Source organism: Dasypus novemcinctus, chromosome 14, assembly GCF_030445035.2.
Source record: "Dasypus novemcinctus isolate mDasNov1 chromosome 14, mDasNov1.1.hap2, whole genome shotgun sequence".
Classification (NCBI taxonomy): Eukaryota; Metazoa; Chordata; class Mammalia; order Cingulata; family Dasypodidae; genus Dasypus; species Dasypus novemcinctus.
In genome coordinates this window covers 109,560,427-109,579,213 of record NC_080686.1, presented here as the reverse complement: position 1 = coordinate 109,579,213, position 18,787 = coordinate 109,560,427, and the positions used below count along the sequence as shown (strand labels likewise).

The window sequence follows — 18,787 nt, the reverse complement described above, 5'->3', positions numbered from 1 at the left end:
ACGTGGCCAGGCCCACTGCTGCGTGAGGGAAGCAGGTGGGTCCTAGCTCTGTGCCTCACTGGGGTGGGTGGTTTCGGCTGTTGTCCGGGTGCAGCCGACCTCCTCCCTGTTCCACTATGGAGCCAGAACTGGGAGTCGTCTCCTGGTCCAAGCTGGGCTAGCACTCACAGGGGTCAAAACCAAGGTGTAGGATCTCCTCCTCCCTGAAGGCCAGCCATATATGGAGGGTGGGTTCTGGGTCTGACCCAGCTGCCCCCTCCCCAGGGAGGGCAGTGAGAAGGTGGCTGCCAGGCTCCGTGGCTTGGACACTGCCCAGAGCACGGTCTTTGTGGTCCTCAGTTGCACCCAACAGGAGCTGAGTTCTTGAGTGTGGAGGTGGCAGAGAGCATTCGAGGGCTGGCCTGGCATTATTCTCTCTGCAGATGAAGGCACCTGTATCAGTCAGTCAAAGGTGCTGATGCAAAGTACAGAACTCTGCTGGCTTTTAGAAAGGGTATTTATTTGGGGTAGAAGCTTACAGTCACAGGGCCCTGAAGAGTCCAACTCAAGGTACCATTAGAGGTACTTTCTCACCCACAGTCTTGGCCACGTGTGGTAGCAAGATGGCAGCGTCTGTGAGGGCTCAGCCTTCCTCTTCCTCTTCTGGCTCCATGGGCCCAGCTTCTTCCCAGCTCAGCTGTAGGCTGGCATGTGGCTCGTCTCTCATCCCAGGGCTCCTTTCTTTCCAAGCTCAGCTGCTCTGCTCTCTTCACAAGGTCAGCTGTAGAATATGAGGCTCGTCTCTCTTCCCGGGACCTCTGCCATGTCTAATGAGCTGTCTCTACTCCTCCGTGTTCTTTTCTGTGTGTCTACTTCCGTGAGAGTTTGTTTTATCAGCCCACCAAGGGGGCTGAGTCACACTCTAATGACATGGTTGAATCAAGCCCTAATCTTAACATAATTTAAACAGACATCTCAGCTGAATCCAAAACACTCAAAGGGTATCATGCCCAGAAGAACAGACCAGTTTTCAAACATAATCTGTATCTTTTTTGGAATTCATAAACGATATCAAGCTGCCACAGCCTGAAGCCAGCACTGAACTCTGGTACCACACAGTCGAGTTCTCCCAGCCCTGGGCTGTGGGGTCACAGACACTCTCCTGGGTGGGGGTCCTTGTCCTGGTTCAGAACATCCTGATTGTTCAAGTGGTGGCAGAGCAGGATGACGAGCTGGAGGTGCCGGACGGGGGTGGGAGATGGGCCGGAGGGTAGGGCGAGGGGCATCGTGTCGGGTGGGAGAGCTGTAGGAGCAGGTGTGGGCTCGTGGGACGCAGCTCTGAGGGGCCTTTGGGGCCCACACCGTGCTGGCCCTCAGGCTCTGTCAACCCCGCAGAGCCCTCGTGGTGGGGGCCAGCCGCCCGCAGTGCCACGCGCCTGCCAGGACCCAGGGGCCCGGTGCAAGGTCAGGGTGGGTGCTCGGCTCCACCAGGGCAGGGGCCACCCGTAGAGACCCAGCCCCGCCCTCGAGGGTCCCCGCAGTTCTGCCTGCAGGAGCACCCCAGGCCCTGGGCCCTGAGCGTGGCCTCCCCTGAGCCTTCCCCTCTGAAGTCAGGCTTCAGCCTGGGGGGACACCCTCGGGTGGTCTTGGCTCCACCCAGGCCTGTGGGTGCTGCTGTCCCGGGTCCTCCGGGCTCCCGGCATCGTCTCAGCCTGCTTGTGGGTTCTGCCTGTCCTTGCCCGGCTTCTGCAGCTCTTGGGGGTCAGCCGGCTGGGCTGTTTCAGGAGCCTGTGACCTCAAGGATGTGGCCCTGCCCTTCACAGCCGGGAGTGGCTGCTCTGCCGGGACGTGGTGCTGGAGAACTGCGGGAACAGGCCTCGCTGGGTGGGAGCCTCCGAGGTGGCCTTTGGGGGAGGGGGCATTTCTCAGGTCTCTAGGGGACAGACCTGAGCAGACCCTTCCCCTCCTCTGCTGGGTCTGCGAAGGCCCGGCTGGCAGAGCTGGGTGTGAGCATGTGGAGGTTGTGCCCGGCTGCTCCCTGCAGGCCTGCCCTGGGCCCCCACTCTCGGAGGGCCTGGGCCCCGCGCTCCCCGCAGGCCTGGGCCCCGCGCTCCCCGCAGGCCTGCCCTGGGCCCCCACTCTTGGAGGGCCTGGGCCCCGCGCTCCCCGCAGGCCTGCCCTGGGCCCCCACTCTCGGAGGGCCTGGGCCCCGCGCTCCCCGCAGGCCTGGCCTGTGGAGAACCAGCAGAGGTGGGGAAGAGCCAGCAGGCCAGTCACGACCGTGGCTGCTGCCATGTTGTCATGGGCCAGCCCACTGCTCTGAGGGTGGCCCCAGGAGCCTGGCGGGTGGGGTGACCAGGTAGCCGTGAGCAGCAGGGCCCGCACGAAGGGCAGCGCCCGCCAGGGGAAGGGTCAGCAGGGCCCGATGGGCAGAATGGCAGTGTCTGGTAAGAGGGGATAGAGCCAGCCAGGGTGACAGGGCTGCTTCCTGACCCGCAGTGTGTGCAGGCTTGCCGTCACTGTCCACAGAGGGGGAAACTGAGGCACAGACTGTGCCCAGGCTTGCTACTGAGCAGTTGAGCCGGGACCAAATCACAGTGTATCTTCACAGCCTGTGTGCAGCTACCTTTTTAAAAAAAATTTATTTTGAAATACTTTCAAACTTACAGGACAATTACAAAAATAATATAAACCCATACAGAGAATGCTTACATACCCTCACCCAGGTCCACCAATTCTGACATTTCGCCACATTTGCTGGATCATTCTATCTTCCTAGCAGTCTGTCAGCCCACCTGTCTATCTCTCCATCTCTCTCTCTCAATCCACTTTCTGAACACTCAAGTGTAGGTTGGATATATCATGGGCCTTACCTAATACTGCCACTTACGTTTCCAAGATTCACTCATATAAACACTAAGTGCCGTCATCCAGTTCGGGAACCTTGACATTGATGGAAAGCTGTACTGTGTTCCAGCCTGGCCTGAGGACATGCCATGACGCCTTGCCACAGGCCTCGAGTTTCTCCTCGGTCCTGCAGGGTGTGGCGCTGGAGAGCAGCCTGGACGGGCCTGCATGGCAGAGGCAGTGGGCGTCACCCAGGGTGGGTGCAGACGTGGTCCAGGCAGGGGACGGTGGGGGGTGAGTTTGGGGAGCGGCTGGAGGGGAGGAGGGGAGCCAGCCAGGCCGGGGGGCAGGGCCTGGATCACGGGCATGTGAGCGGCAAGGGGTGGGAGCTCAGGAGAGGTGAGGTCCTCTGGGGTTCTAAGTGGGGACAGTTTGGATTCCACCAGGAGCACAAGTGCCATGAGAAGGGGATCTCAGCTGTTGTGGCTCTGAGGTCATGCCTGGCCTGGTGAGTGAGGACTGCAGCCTTGCTGGGGGCAGCTGTGCCGTGGGGCATCTCCTGCCACTGCTGCTTCTCCAGGGGCTTGCAGCCGGGGTGTGGGAGACAGGGTGGGCTGGCGGTCAGGCAGGGGATGGCATAGCTCCTCCGTGAGCCAGTGGCAGGGTCTGGGGTGTCTGACCTGTGCAGGGTCAAAGGTCAGTTGGTCTCCAGACATGCCCGGGAGAGGCCAGAGGGGCTTGGCGAGGAAGGGCCAAGGTGGGGTCTGCCTATTGGACTGGAGCTTGTAGATGGGGTGACTGAGATTTTCCTGCTGTTTCTTGATTTGGAAGGAGATTTGATTTGAACAGACACGGGAACAAGCAGTCCTCAAGGGCCCTAGGAAATGGAATTAGGAGCCACTGCCGAAGCGTGGGCAGAGAGGCGGGGCGCAGGTCCCAAGACAGGTGCTGGCGGCTGTAGGCCCAAGGGGGTCCCCATCATCAGTGAAGGTCAGATGGAGGAGGACAGGCAGCTGGCTGCTGGTGTTGGAGGGCAGTCAAGTCCTGCAGGGGCTGCGGCTTCCCTCCTGCCCGGGTCTGGGAAGGCCGCGAGGGGGACCAGTTTGAGTCTGGGCGGCTGACACATCTTCTCTGAGACTCGTTTTCCTTCCCTGTGAAAGGCCTTGGAGGTTGATTGTGTTCATCCACTCATCCCTGCTTCCCCAAGACACGCAGGTGCAAGCAGCGGCCTGCGCTGGAGAACCCCGCGTCCCTGCAGCCCAGGGCCTGGGCCGGGCTGAGGGGGGCTGAAGTGGGGGCTCGGCAGCATCTCAGATCTTCCTGAAAGCAGACGCCCACTCCGCCGCTTTGAGCTTGCCCTGACCTCGCCGTGTAGGTAGAAAGAAGAGGAGGCCTGAGGTCCTTGGGGGTGGGGTGAAGCCTTAAGAGTTGGGTGCAGGGCTGAGGGAGACGGGGGCCACGGGGGCAGTGGGTGTCCCGGCGAGCCGGTTCTCGCTGGGGTTTGTGTGGAGGGCTCCGCATCCCCCACCCTGCCCAGCAGGGTCCTCCTCTCGCTGGTTCCTGACACGCTTGGGGGTGCTGGCGACTGGCTCTAGGCCAGGCTCCTGCAGTCCCTGTGCCCACCCCCCACCATGAGGCAGGCTCGTCGCCCAGGTAGAGAGGCTGGTTAAGACCCTGTGAGCTAGGGGAGCAGGCCTGGCTCAGTGGTTGAGCACCTGCCTTGCATATACGTGGTCCCCGGTTCAATCCCGGGTAGTTCAAAAGAAAAAAATAAAAGACAAGAAGCCCAGCGCTTCATCCCATTTGGCTCACCCCAAGCCCTGAACCTCCCCCCCCCCCCCGCAGGGGCCTGTGTGTGAGATGCTCTGAAGGGGAGGGGGCTGGGGGCGCAGTGAGCAGTGCCGGTCAGGGTCAGGAGGTCCGTGGACACCCGGCTGGTCGCCCTCCCGCTGCCTCTGGCCGTCCCGCTCTGCACCCACTGTCCTCCCGGTTTGCGCTCCGCCCTCTGAGGGCTCCCTTCTCCAGGCTGGAGGGCCTGCGGAGGGGCGCGCCTTACTGCCCCGCCAGGGTACCAGGGATCCAGGGGCACCGTCCGCCTCGCTCTCCGAGGCCGTTTGAGGAGCTCGAGGGGTGTGCCGAGGGGCCCGCGCGAGCGGATGCCTGTGCTCCTCCGCCAAGGGCCGGCCGTGCGCCCAGGCACCGCCCCGGGCGCGTTCCTGTGCTGAGGGTGTGGGAGACCCTGGCCCGGGCGGCCCTGTTTGGGCGGGGGTCACGGCCCGCACGGCAGGAGAAAGGGCCCGGGGTCGTGCTGAGCTGGGAGGGGCTCCGGGCGGCCGGGCCTCCCTGGCAGCGGGGCTGCGCCGCGGGGGCGGGGGGCGGCTTCAGCACCGTAGCCCCGGGCCGGGTGCGGGAGACGTGCGGCGCGGCTGCGGGCAGAGCTCCCGGCAGGCTCCGCATCGGGAGCGCGAGCAGGCAGGAAGCCCTTCGCCCGCGAGGCCTGCGGGGAGGCCCAGCCTGAACGCGCAGCTCGCGCGCCACGAGCGGACGCTCACGGGCGAGAGGCCCCACGCGTGCCCCGAGCGCGGCCAGGCTGCGGCCAGAGCCCCTGCTCCAGCACCCGCCCCCGCGGCAGGGAGCGGCTGCGCGCGCGCGCCGGGTGTGGCCACAGCCCACTCCGGCCACAGCCCACTCCTCGCTGCGAGGCTGGGCACCCAGGCGGGCATGGCACCCAGGCGGGGGGCGCACCCGGGGACCCTCGGCCAGGGGCGACCTGCGGAGGCTGGGGGTACCCAGGCAGCGGGCACACCCGCGGGGCCGCAGGCGACTCGCGAAAGCTCGCTCCACATCGGGAACACGGAAACCTGGAGTCAGGGCCTGTAGTGCCAGGTCCTGCCGAAAAGAACTCGCTCCAGGAGGAGCCGGAGAGCATCAGAAGCAGGTGGGGTCTCGCCCCAGCTCGGCCTTTTCCCTGCGGGCCGACGTCAGGGAACCGGTTGGCTGGCGTGGACCCTTGGAGTCAGCCCAACCTTCCCTGGGGGCAGTTGGTTACACCGTGTCACCACAGGCGGGACGGGACCTCTGCATCCACACCTCCATACATTGTGGGGTGGGTCAGAAGATTCTAGAGCAGACTCTTGGTTCTGCTCAGGTAGACTCACCTGGCCCAACCCTGCCGTAAACCAGTGCTTCCTGGACAGTCCCCAAGTGTGTGCGATGCCAGGGACGGTTGGAAGGCTGTGCCCTAGGGGGCTGTCCTGGCAGGTCATTTGTGTGGACCCTGGGCAGAGGGTGGTAGTGGCATCAGGGGGCAGGTTACCTGCCATCCCCGGAGACCCTGCCATCCGCAGGTTCTGAGCCTGGGGGAGCAGTGACCTCCCACGTGTCCCCTCCTGGCCCTGCCCCTTCCTGGCATGCCAGGCCATTGCTGAGGCCGGGCTCTGGGCGGGTGTGGCTGCCAGACTTGGGAGCAGCTGTCGTGGTGGGCTCGTGGTACTGGGGGCCCAAGGCTGTACCCAGTCCTGGTCCGCCGGCAGCTGCGCAGACAGCCCACGGCCACCTCCAAGGCAGGTGAGGCAAGCAGGTGAGTCGGGAATGTGAAGTGGGTCCTCAGGCCCCCCTCTGGGGCTCTTGGCCACCCTTGCCTGTGCCCTTCTGTCCTTCCACCCTCATGACCTTTCATACACCCTGAGGTGACCTGCAAAGGGGTTGCATTTCCTCTCCCGTGGGCCTGTCTCACACCAGTCCTGTCTGGGGGGGCAGGGCCGGGTCTTCCAGCCCCCCCAGGACCCAGGTACGCTGGTGCAGCCTGTAGGGGGCCTGGGTCCACTGGTCAGGAGGCCCTGAGGCAGGTGAGCGCTGGCCCCTCCCCGTCGGCTGCCTCTGTACCATGGTCCTTGCTGTCAGGTCCTCCCCCAGCTCCCTCACAGCTGGTCACAGCATGGGGGGTGTCTTGGGGGTTGTCCACACACTCCGCATCCTGTGCTGAGGAGGATTGATGTGTTGTGGTTATGTGGTTACAGGAGGCGTCGCTGAGGAGATCCTGAGGCGCCAAACAGTCTTCTGTAGTTTGGGGTAGAAGCAGGCTTGTGTGGGTGCTCCTGGTTAACAGGACCACCTATGGGAGGAGTCTTTGGGGGTGATGGGGCAAGGCCTGCTCTGCCCTGCAAACCTGGCCACTAGTATGGTGGCGCTCACGTGGGTGACGGCGGAGTGGGCCTCTTCCTTGAAACCTGTTTCTCAGCCTCTTGGCAGAAGACGTGCTTGGGAACATGGCAACAGATTTAGACGGCATCAGCGGAATGTGGGCGATTCTATGCATTTCTGCTCTTGGCTCCTGGAAACTTGCCTGGATGCCGACCTCCCTCGAGAGGGATGCAGTCTGCAGTCACGTTTCCCAGGCTCAGTGTTCAGCCACTGGAAACAGGGATGAGAAGTGCAGGAGAGCAGAGGACACAGTCTGGTCCCTGAGAGGTAGTCCGTATCAGGAGGGAGAGGGGAAATGGTGGGTGGGGTCTGTTTCACCTCATTATTGGGTGGAAGGCATGGTAAGACCGGATGCAGATTGGGAGAGAGAGACCAGAAGAGTTTACAGATTATGCTCACAGCTGTTTTGGCAGTGGCCGTGAGGCAGCAAGCAGAGCTGTCCATGTGCTTGTTCACTGCCTTACAGCACAGGCTTGCTCTGTGGGAAGCTGCAGGGCCGGGCAAAGTTAGGCTAGCATGACCGCTCCAACGGTCATCTGTGTGAGGGGGCTTGAGCTGGCTCAGAGGGCTGCAGGGGCCTGAGGCACAGAGCGGAGGCTGGGTGGCAGAGGGCTGTGCACACCTTTTCAGGAGGGCATGAACGAGGCAGGGGCGGCTGGGCTGCTTGACCCTCAGGCTTGGCTCATTGTAGACAGGTACAGATACTTTTCCTTTCTTTTTCTCAAATGTTTGGTTGCAAAAAGAATACATGCTTGTTTTAAAAAGTGAAACTGTATCCTCTCCTCCTGTGCTCAGCTCCCCTAACCCTGATAGGGAGCAGCCTGTGTTCCTTCTCTCTCTTTCGGTGAAGGGAAGAGATGGTCCTTTTATTTTAAATTTTGCTATTTATATAAAAGTACAGAGGACATCCAGCGTCAGCGCCCACCACCATTTTGTTCTGAGTTTCATTTCTTCCCCCACACTCTGTTCTTTGCTTAAAGCAGATCGCAGACATCATTTCACGCCTAAATACTTCGGGGTTGGCTGAGAAGATAAACCGTGGTGCTTCCCTGATGTGCACAGTGCCATTCTCACACCTAACAAAGACTTGCCTGGCCCACGTTAAGATTCTTCCCGATTGTCTAAAAAATACATTTCCATAGTTGGATCTATCCAGTCGGAAGTCAAACAAGATCTGTTCCTCAAGACGCTCTCCCCGGTCTATAACTGCTCCTGCCCCATACGTGGGAGGCGCCGAGTCCTCCCGGCCTGCTAGAGCGACGCCGGAAATGACGTACACGCCTCCGCCCCCTTCCTTCCGGCCTGCGCGCTGCGCGGGAATCAGGGGGCGTGGAAGGCTGCGGGCGCCCGAGCACCGTGACTCGAGTCCTGTTCTCAGCGACCCTGGTGGCCGGCGGGACTATCGGAGCCCCCCTTCATACTCGGAGCTCCTTCCCACACCCTTTCTGTTTCCGGTCCACCGTTTTCCTCCAACCAGGTGAGGGGGACGTCGGGTGCGGTGAGGCCACAGCGAGGCCCACGGTACTGGGGAGATGCGAAGCGGTGAGGCCGGGACGGGGTGCGTGGTCTCCCCGGGGAGTTCGCGAGCGCACACGGAGTAGCTGCTGGGGCTTCTGAAACTACTGAGGACCCTGACCCCTGAGGAACGTCTGCACGTTGCTGTCAGCCCTCTGCCCTTGAATTTCCTAGTGTGGCTGAGGCTCAGCCGGCAGCTGCTTCCTCCCCAGCTCTGCCTTGGAACAAAGAAGATTAACCCCTGCTCCGGATGAAATCACAGCATCCCCAGTTGCTAACTGCAAGGAGACAGGCTGCAACTGCAGGGAATTCTCACTCATAAAGACTATGTTCTGGCAATTGCCCAGCATCACGCCCCTGTGGACGGCCTGCTGATGAAGCTCCAGGTACCTCCACTCCAGCCTTGTAAAATACAAGCTTATTATTATGGAAATAGTGAAAATACTTTTGTACTGACTGAAGTGATGAATGCATAACTATGTGATTATACCACATACGGTTGATTGTACACTTTGGATGAATTGTACGCTTTAATGATATGTACCAATAAATTGATCTATTAAAAAAAAAAAAAAAGCAAGGTCACATCCTCAAATGTCACAGGCTCCTGAAACAGCACAGCCAGGCTAACCTGACGTGGGCCCCAATGGGTTCAACCACAGCACAGGGATGCACTACCCCATGACAGGGAGGACCCTAGCCAGGGACTCAGAACCAGGGGCCAAGAGGCCCCTGAACTGAGCCAGTCTACACAGGCTCTTGGATTTTGTGATGTCTGGGGCCTCCAGCTCTGGAATGCTCCAGTTTATATCTGTGCGGTTTGGGCACAGCTTCCCCACCTGTGAACTGGGGATTGGAGGTCATGCTGTACCTGCCTTATTGATCCAGTGCATGCTGGTTGTATGGTAACTCACCATAGCTAGATTTCTGAGCTGAATTCCTGCTTTCACCAGGGAGATAGCCTGTCCCTCTCAGTGATTTGGGGTTAGCCATGCAATGTGGGCTTTACTAGTTGATTCTCATAAAGTTAACATTGTATTTTATCAGGAGAATCATCATGACCCTAGAGACCATACTGCCTTTTGCTGGAACATGTTCTGCTCATGTAGCTGCGTTATGTCAGCTCTTTGGGGAGCCTCAGGTCTGTGCTACCCATGTTGGGTCTGTCTTGAGCTTGAATCTACTGCCTGTTACTTTTTTGGCCTAAATGCAGATTTTTCATTCATGTATTCAGCAAGTACTTTTTTTAGGAGGTACCAGAGATTGAACTCAAGACCTCATACATGGGAAGCAGGCACTCAACCACTTGAGCTGCATCCGCTCCCAAGCACATACATTTGAAAGCCATCTATGTGCAGGAACCAGTGGTTATAGCAGTGGCCCAAACCAATACAGGTGGGCATGTGAGATGCCAGGTGGCACTAAGACCAAGGCTGGGTAGTGAGCATAGCTGGAGGCTGTAATTCTACACCAATGCCAGTAAAGAATGTGGCGCTGGCACTGAGCTGCAGAGTTAGAATTGGCTCTGTGCATCAGGGTTGTGTGACCTTGGGACAATTGGCTTATCACCTGAGTTTTAATTTCTTACCTGTAAAATGGGATGAAATTCGTACTTGGCTGATGAGGCTGAGTGGGTGAAGATGAAGCAGGTGGTCTGTGTGAAGGGCTCAGCACTGCGCTGTGCCTGGCAAGCAGTAAGCACCCAGTTCCGCTTGCTGTTTCTGCTACTGCTTTTCTGAATACTGTGTTGTCTTTTTTTTTTTAAGATTTATTTATTTATTTATTTATTTATTTATTTATTTATTTATTTATTTATTTATTTCTCTCCCCTTCCCCCCCACCCCAGTTGTCTGTTCTCTGTGTCTGTTTGCTGCGTGTTCTTTGTCTGCTTCTGTTGTTGTCAGCGGCACGGAATCTGTGTTTCTTTTTGTTGGGTTGTCTTGTTGTGTCAGCTCTCCGTGTGTACGGCACCATTCCTGGGCAGGCTGCATTTTGTTTCGCGCTGGGCGGCTCTCCTTACGGGGCACACTCCTTGCGCGCAGGGCTCCCCTACGCGGGGGACACCCCTACGTGGCAGGGCATTCCTTGCGCGCACCAGCACTGCACATGGGCCAGCTCCACACGGATCATGGAGGCCCGGGGTTTGAACCACGGACCTCCCATGTGGTAGACAGACGCCTAACCACTGGGCCAAGTCCGCTTGCCTACTGTGTTGTTTTGGTACAACATTTCTGCCTCATTAGCATTATTTGGAATTATAGTAGTAGCTTTAATTTCTCTTGTCTCCTCCCAGATTTCTTCTCATCTGCAGGTTTGTGAAATGGTGGACACTTTCCAAGTCTTCATCTGAGTAAATGATAAAAGCAACTGAGCAGGTCAAGGCCGAGGACAGTCCTGGAGTAACTCCAGTGCCCTCTTTGGAGTCTTGCTCATCTTTCTTGCCATTAGGGTTCCATTGTCATCTCCCAGAATGGGGAGTGCGTGGGCCTTGGAGCCCAAATCCAGGTTTCCCTGCAAAGACCTTAATGCTCTCATCACTCTGAGTCTCCGTTTCCTCACACACCGAATGTTGGATGGTCACAGTGGTATCTGGCTCTGGTGGGGTGTAAGGGTTACCTGTGATTGTCTGTGCTAGGTGGTAGGTCTGGGCCTGGCAAACCACTCGCCTTGTGGGGCCTCGGTAATGGCTTGAGGAGAAGGAAGACATCTGTTAAATTGTGGCCATTACTATCCCACATTTCTCTATTTGTGAAGAGTTTTAACTGCTAGATGCCTCAGAAATCAAGGGACAGTGAGGGAAAACAAGTGTAGGGTGCTCTTTTTAGACCTGTGGTTGTGAAGGGGAAGACAGGGAACAAACTAAGTTAGAAGGGCCGAGGGACAGACCGGGCCTGGGTGTAGATGAGAGATGGACCAAGGGCTTTGGGGACACAGACATTGGAGTCGAGGACAAAAGGAGTGAAGAGATTGTTGTGGGTTTGTGTGTGTGTGGATTTGTTTTTTTGAGGCTGTAGGAGGAAAGTGGAGAGAACTTGGCTCTTTGGTTTCTTCTTGCTCAGAAAGATGGGCAGTGGCCACCAAGGCTGAGGGGCCTGGGGTGGGGGTGGTGACGCCTGGCTGATGGCTGGCTGAGGGGCGGTCAGTCAGGTCAGTAGTGTAGCTTCTCTGAAGTTCCCGAAACTCAGGCTGACAGCCAGGCACCGTAGCACGACTGGTGACCTCTGTTCACATGGTCTTGCAGTGTTACAGAAGCTGCTCACTGTCTAGTGGTGGCTCCTCAGAGAGCCTTGCTCTGATGGGTCTCCCCAGTGGGAGTGCCTCAGGTGCCTCAGAAACAGCCAGAGAGGGAAGTGTGCAGCCAAAACTGTGTCTGCATAGTGGGTGAGAACAGGATGCTGTGTCAGCACTTTCCAGGGCTGGGTTTATGCTTCTCATGTGGGGGGTGAGGGACATGCCATCCCATCTCAGGAGAGCATGGCCCATACTGCTGCTGCGTCAGTTTCACAGGATGATTTTGTAAAACAAAACTACCTCTGATTTTGTTAAAGCAATGAAGGACATGCTATGGGGTAGAATGCAAAGTTTGCCAGACATTGACAGGAAAAGAGTCACTATAGTTTAAGATTTCATCCCTAATCACCTTGGGGAGCCTGTGCAGTGTACCTTTGGTGGAGAGTTTTGAGAAACACCTGATTTTTAAAGCAGCAAAATGATTGAAAAGGGCTTTGGCATTGGCCAGTGATGTATCTTTAGGCTTTTCAGTGAGTGATGCTAGGCTGGGTGGCTCGGGCCATGTTCCAGAGGCTCTTGGAGGGAGGATATGAGGGGATGCACTGCTACAGGGAAATGGCCCCAGCTGGGCACTAGTTGGTAAACGGGAACACCCAGGTACGCCCAGTGTTTGCTGAAAGCAAGGCATGATGTAGTGTGCTGCATGAGTTGAAAATCCTCAGAGGGTGAATAGCTAAAGGTCAGGGTGTTGTAACGGGAGAAGACTCTAGGGCCCATGGCAGGGGATGGTGCCGCAAGAACTGAGCCCTTCCTCTTGGTGTGTGGGAACGTGGGTGAGGGCATCTGGCCTGAGTGGGCCGTTGTCCTGGAGGGCGTTGTAAGCTTTCTACAGGTACCACTCAGAGCACCCAGGCAGTGAGTGCCGAGGGCCCTGCAGAGAGGGCTCCCGGTGTTCCCAGTGCTCCTTCCTCAGTGTCACTTCTTCCCCTCTTAAGCACTCGCCTGCTTATTGTGGGCTCCTTATCTCCTGCTCTTCTTACCAGTGCATCTCTTGCTCACGACTTTTGCTACTGCCTTCCACCCTTTATAGGTTTTGAAACTAATTTTGATTTATTTTTAATAAAATTTAATTTTTTATTTATTTTGAAAATGAAAGTATTTTCTGTCAGGAAGTACATTTACATGGCAACATTTGGAAATATCAGGAGGACACACAATGAAAAGTCTTCCTTGCAGTCTCTGTCCCTGTCTCCCTGCCACAGGCAGCTGTTGCTCCCAGTTACTTGTCTGTCTCTGCAGAGGTGTTCTGTGCGTGCCAGGAGTGTGGAATGTGTACTGAGCCCTGTTTAAACAGCTTTTTAAAAATCTAATGCTCTTAGATTTGAATGTCAGTGTTTCAGTTTGCCAAAGGGCTGCTGATGCAAAGTACTAGAAATGGATTCACTTTTTAAAAGGGGATTTATTTGGGTAAAAGCTTAAAATTCCAAGGTCATGAAAAGTTCAACTCAAGGCACCATAAGAGATGTTTTCTCACCAATGTCAGCTGCCATGTGGTGAAGCGAGATGGCTGCCGATCTCTGCCAAGGTTTGAGCTCAGCTGTGGCAACCAAGCACAGGGCTTGTCTCTTTCCAGGCCTCCTCTGTCAGTCTCTGCTGCTCTGCATTCTTCCTGAGTTCAACCGCAAGCTCTTGGGCACATGGTTTGTCTCTTCCTGGTCCTCAGTCCTTTGAGCTTCTACAGGGCTTCTCTCCTCTTGAGCTGCTCAGTGGGCCCAAGCCTCTTGGAATCTTTGTGCTTAAGCGATCCTCTAATCCTCTCTCAGATGGCAGGGTCAAAAATGGTGGTTCGTTTTCCTGTGTCTCTCTGTCTGTCTGTTTTTATCAGAACCAGGAAAAGGGCAGAGACAGCCCAAGTCACACCTTACTACTGTAGTCTGGTTGAAAGGGTCTCACACCCACAGGAATGGATTAGTTCACAAACATAGCCTTTCTCTTTTGGGGATTCATAAAATAATTTCAAACTCATCTAATTTCTGCTTTATCAGTTCCTTTTTTCCAATACAGAAAGCAGGTAATATTTTATGTTTGTTTTTCAGCTTCTGAGATTGGTGTTAAGAATGAGCAGTTTTATGAAAAAGAATTTTAAAGCTATGAAATTAGAAGGAGTATCAGTAAAAATTATCCTAAACGCTATTTCTCAGGAACTTTGTGTTGGAGAAACTTGTAAATACAGAGGGACATCAGAGGGAAACTCAATAAGCTAATTTCAGGGGAATCCTTTTCCCAGGAGAAGTATCTTAACCAATTGACTATGGCCTTCAAGAAACTCAGAGGCGATATAGTTAGAGAATGCAATAAATTTGAGATAAATTTCAGTCTGGATTCAAGACTTGTTAGCTATCAAAGAGATTATGTAGGAAAGATAGCGTATGAGTATGCAAAATGTGGGAATATCTTCAAGTTCAATTTGGATTTTATTTCATATCAGAGAAGTGATAGAAACATCGTGTAATTGAAAACTATGGAATAAAGCCTTCATTCATACTCAGAATTTACATCGGAAAACCCACACTGGAGAGGATCCTTACACATATGATGAATGTGGGAATGCCCCATCCATGCTCAAGCTTTTATTTATCAAGGAGAATCCATAGAAGAGAGAAACCCTAAAAAAGTGTTTTGAATGTAGCAAATCCATCAGAGAGCACATCTTGTTAAACAGCAGAAAATTCATACTGGAGAGAATTACAGATATAACTGGCATGGTAAGACCTTTAGCCTGAGCTCACTTGTGCATCAGAGAATTCACAGTGGGGAGAAACCCTATCAATGACATGAAGGTAGAATAAAAGTTCAGCCTTTATTCAGCATCAGAGTATTCATACTGGTGGTAAATCTTATAGGTGTGGTGAATTTGGGAAAGCCTGCACTTACGACTTAATAAACACTAAAAGACTCACTGGAGAGAGACCCTATCAATGCCATGGGTGTGGGAAAGCCTTTGCTCAGGGTTTGTTACTCATTTGACACCAGAGATCACATACAGGAGAAAAACCCTATAAATGGAGTAAATGCTTAAAAGGCTTCAGTCAGAGAGCAAATCTTACTTAGCCTCAGAATTCATACCAACGAGAAACCCTATAAATGTCATGGATGTGGGAAAGACTTTGGTTGGTTCATGACTCATTCAACATTAGAGAACTCATACAGGAGAGGAAACCATAAATGTAAGGACTGTGGCAAAGGTTTTAGTTAGAACTCAAAATTTTTCAGTATCTGAGAATTTGCATTATGAGAAACCCTATGGGTGTTGAGTATGGCAAAGATTTAGTTAACCCTTGGCTGGGGAGAAACCTTACCACTGTCATGAGTGTGGAAAATGCTTTTTTCATTACTAATCCAGCACCAGAGCATTCATATTAGAGAGAAACCCTATAAATGAATTATGGGAAAGGCTATAGTCAGACCCCTTCATGAATAACAGAGGCTTCATACCTGAGAGGACTGACATTAAGGGAACACCTTTAAATCTATTGAATATGGGAAAACCAAAGCTAAGATTGTGCTTATAGTTATTGAGCCCCCAGGGAATTCATGCATGAGAGAGACTTCAGGATACTAATCTATGGGGAGAGTATTCCATCTCCTGGAAATGTAGTGGTATCATCAATTGAAGAGGGACCAAAGTGGTTCTTGGCTGGGTTCTCTTGGTGCGGCAGAATGGGTAGACATGCCGAACGGGGCTAGGAAGGAAAAGAGGGTTTATTTACTGGCAGGAGACCAGAGATATACAATCAGCCTCCCCATTAAGGGTTTTTCTCACAGATTTTATACCAGTTGAAACAAAGTTAATTTATCAGGGTGGCATTCCTAAGAAGGATCCAAAAAAATTAATTTTTGCTTTACTCTTAAAATACACATGGTACCTGGAATCTGGTCATCTTGGAATGGTAAGGATGGGAGTGGTGGTATGGATGTGGATGTGCAGATGATGATGGATAGGAGTAAAGATGAGGATGTGTATAGTTGCAGATTTTTGGTAGCGCTAACTCTGGTTAATGTTAAGTCTAGTTCTGGGGAAGCGGATTTGGCTCAACTGATAGAGCATCTGCCTACCACATGGGAGGTCCAAGGTTCAAACCCAGGGCCTCCTGACCTGCATGGAGCTGGACCATGTGCAGTGTTGAAGCGTGCAAGGAGTGCAGCACCTTGCAGGGGTATCCCCTGCCTAGGGGAGCCCCATACACAAGGAGTGTGCCCCATAAGGAGAGTCGCCCCATGCAAAAGCAGCCTGCCCAGGAGTAGTGCCACACATACCGAGAACTGATGTAGTAAGGTGACGTGACAAAAAGACACACAGATTCCCAGTCCTGCTGACAAGAATATAAGCAGACACAGAAGAGCACACAGTGAATGGACACAGAGAACAGACAATTGGCGGGGGGTGGGGAGAAATAAATAAAATAAATCTTTAAAAAAAAATCTAGTTCTCTGTGCTTCCTGATGGGTGAGCAAGAGTTATGATGAATTTTTCTAATATTATAAGGTGCAGTACATTGTCTATTAATATTTAAGAGTACTACAATTTCTCCCTGATTAAATATACATTCCAGTCCGGAATTTGAGCATTGTTTGATCTGGCTACTCCCTGCTGAGATGTGGCAATGTTAGGGTTTTTCTTGTGAAAGTTGAGATCCATGCAATGGAGATACTGTTTGCTGGACGGTCCTTTTTCTGGGCCACTGGTCTGGAGAGGCTGGTATGCAACAAAGAGTTAGTAGCCTGCAATCGCTTAGAAATAAAAAGAAGTGATTACTTTTAAGATAACTTACTCATGAGGCAGGGAAAGTTGTATAGGGACAGAATTTCAAGGAACAAAGTGAAGGAAGCTATGCTGGTATTTAGTTGGGTTTATTTATGAGGAAACCCAAAGTCTAGGTTAGTTAGGCTCCAGATAATCCCTGCCAGTAGGAGAGAGATGAGAACAAGCAAGCAAGACCAGCAAGGGTGTTATGTTAAATATTCAGATTGTGTTTTCCCTGGGCATCAAGGGTGTTTCCTGAAAAATCATTCAGGGTTGCACCCAAAGATCTAACATAGTGGATAGTAATTCAAGACTAGCATGCATGTTACCTATACACTCATTTTTAAGAAATGGCCTTCCACAAATCATTTTATAAGAACTTAAGCTTCTGGGAAGATGGCAGATTAGAATGACATGGGACTCTCTTCTTTCCCAGAAAAATAGCTAGAGGGCAGGCAGAAACAGCCTGGAAAAAAGTGTTCTAGGGTTTAGGACACCAGGGGAAGGCTGTACACCACCCAACCTTTAAAGAGCTTTTCTGAAATTTGGGCATTGGGTTATTAATTACTCTCATCTTGAGGATGTTAAAATTTAATTGGGAGGGAGCAGATGTAGCTCAAGTGCTTGAGCACCTGCTTCCCATGTACAGGGTCCTGGGTTTGATCCCCTGTACCCCCTTAAAAACAAAACAAGCAAATGTAAAAACCAACTCTCATCCGGGAGCAGATGTAGCTCAGTGGTTCAGTACCTGCTTCCCATATATGAGGTCCTGGACTCAATCCCTGGTACCTCCTAAAAATTAATTAATTGGGGAATTACGGGACTGACTATGCAAAACAAGATTTATTCTGTAATAGCTCTCTGCACCTTTCATTTTTTTCTTTTTTTTTTTTAAGTACCGGGCATTGAACTTGAGATCTCATACACGGGAAGCAAACAAGCAAGCTACACAAGCTCTTCTCTGCACCTATCATTTTGATTCCCAGGCCTGGTAGACAGAATTCTGAGCTAAACTCACATCTTCCCTGTCCATCTACACCCAGCCCATCCTCCATAGTTTCCTAAACCAATTTTTAATGAGTCACTCAAGGTTAATCAAGGTTTAGTCAAGGTTGGGAGAAGACCCTGAGGGTGGGGTAGGCTATAGAGAGATTGTGGAAGTAATTCAGTACCTTTTTTAGCTTTTTCACTTTAAATAGTTTCTTTAGGCAGACTATTTTATACTGTTTGGCTTTTCTATTTTGGTCTCCAGGGGTATTCATTTACCCGTATAAGTGCTTATTTAATTTTTAGCAATTTGAAAAGAGCTATTTTAAGAATTTTCATTTGTTAATTTGATGTTACCATTTGGAGGTAACAAAATATACACTGAACAAACAGACACAAGTAGAGTTAGACACTCCAACAGAGACATAAAACTCATTAATTTTACTCATAAGTCTCCTTTGGTTGAGCTGTCTCCATTTCACATCTCTGGTTTTTACTGCTTTTAAGATCTCCTCTGGGGTCAGAGTTACCTGTAAAATGCAAGCTTGTTTTTAGACACACTTTAACCAGTTAGGAATACTTGAGTAGTATAAATGCAGTTAAACACTAATTTAGGGAAGTGGATGTGGTTCAAGTGATAGGGCTTCCGCCCACCATATAGGAGGACCTGGCTTTGATCTCTGGGGCCTCCTGGTGAAAAAGAAGAAGAGAAAGTGTGCCCATGCTGCAAGCCGAGTGCCCATGTGGTGAACCAAGTACCTGCATGGCAAGGTGAGTGCCTTCATGGCTAGTCAGTGCCTGCGTGGCAAGGAAAGTGCATGTGCAGCCGAGTGCCCATGTAGTGAGCCAGTGCCCATGCAAGTGAGTCACGCAGCAAGATGATGCAACAAAAGAGAAATGGGGAGAGTCAAGGTGAAGTGCAGCAGAACCGGGAACTGAGGGGGTGCAACTGACAGGGAACCTCTCTCCACATCGGAGGTCCTCAGGATCAAATCCCTCTGAATCCTAGAGGAGAAAGATGAAAAGAGAAGACAAAAAGAGAAACATACAAAAAGTCACATAGCGAATGGACACAGACAGCAAAAACAGCAGGGGAGGGGGGAGAAAGAGGGGAAGGTAAAAAAGACAGGAAGCTGACACAACGGGTTGGTGTGGTGAGCTGGTGCAATGAGCTGATGCAGTGAGATGATGCAATGAAGAAACACAATGAGACACAACAAG

At 52.9% G+C, this 18,787-nt stretch overlaps 1 protein-coding gene and 1 long non-coding RNA gene across 3 annotated transcripts in view; one reads left to right on the top strand and one right to left on the bottom strand.

Moving 5' to 3' along the window:
- LOC139436178 (zinc finger protein 7-like) overlaps positions 1–18,787 on the bottom strand; it is a 61,706-nt gene that overhangs the window by 22,912 nt on the left and 20,007 nt on the right.
- Positions 7,967–18,787, top strand: part of LOC131273333 (uncharacterized) — a 29,493-nt gene continuing 18,672 nt past the window's right edge. The window contains exon 1 of one of the 2 annotated variants that reach the window (XR_009180555.1): positions 7,967–8,930. This is a non-coding gene — a long non-coding RNA (uncharacterized lncRNA). The remainder of the gene's footprint in view (positions 8,931–18,787) is intronic. The other variant, XR_011645736.1, reaches the window with a different exon arrangement.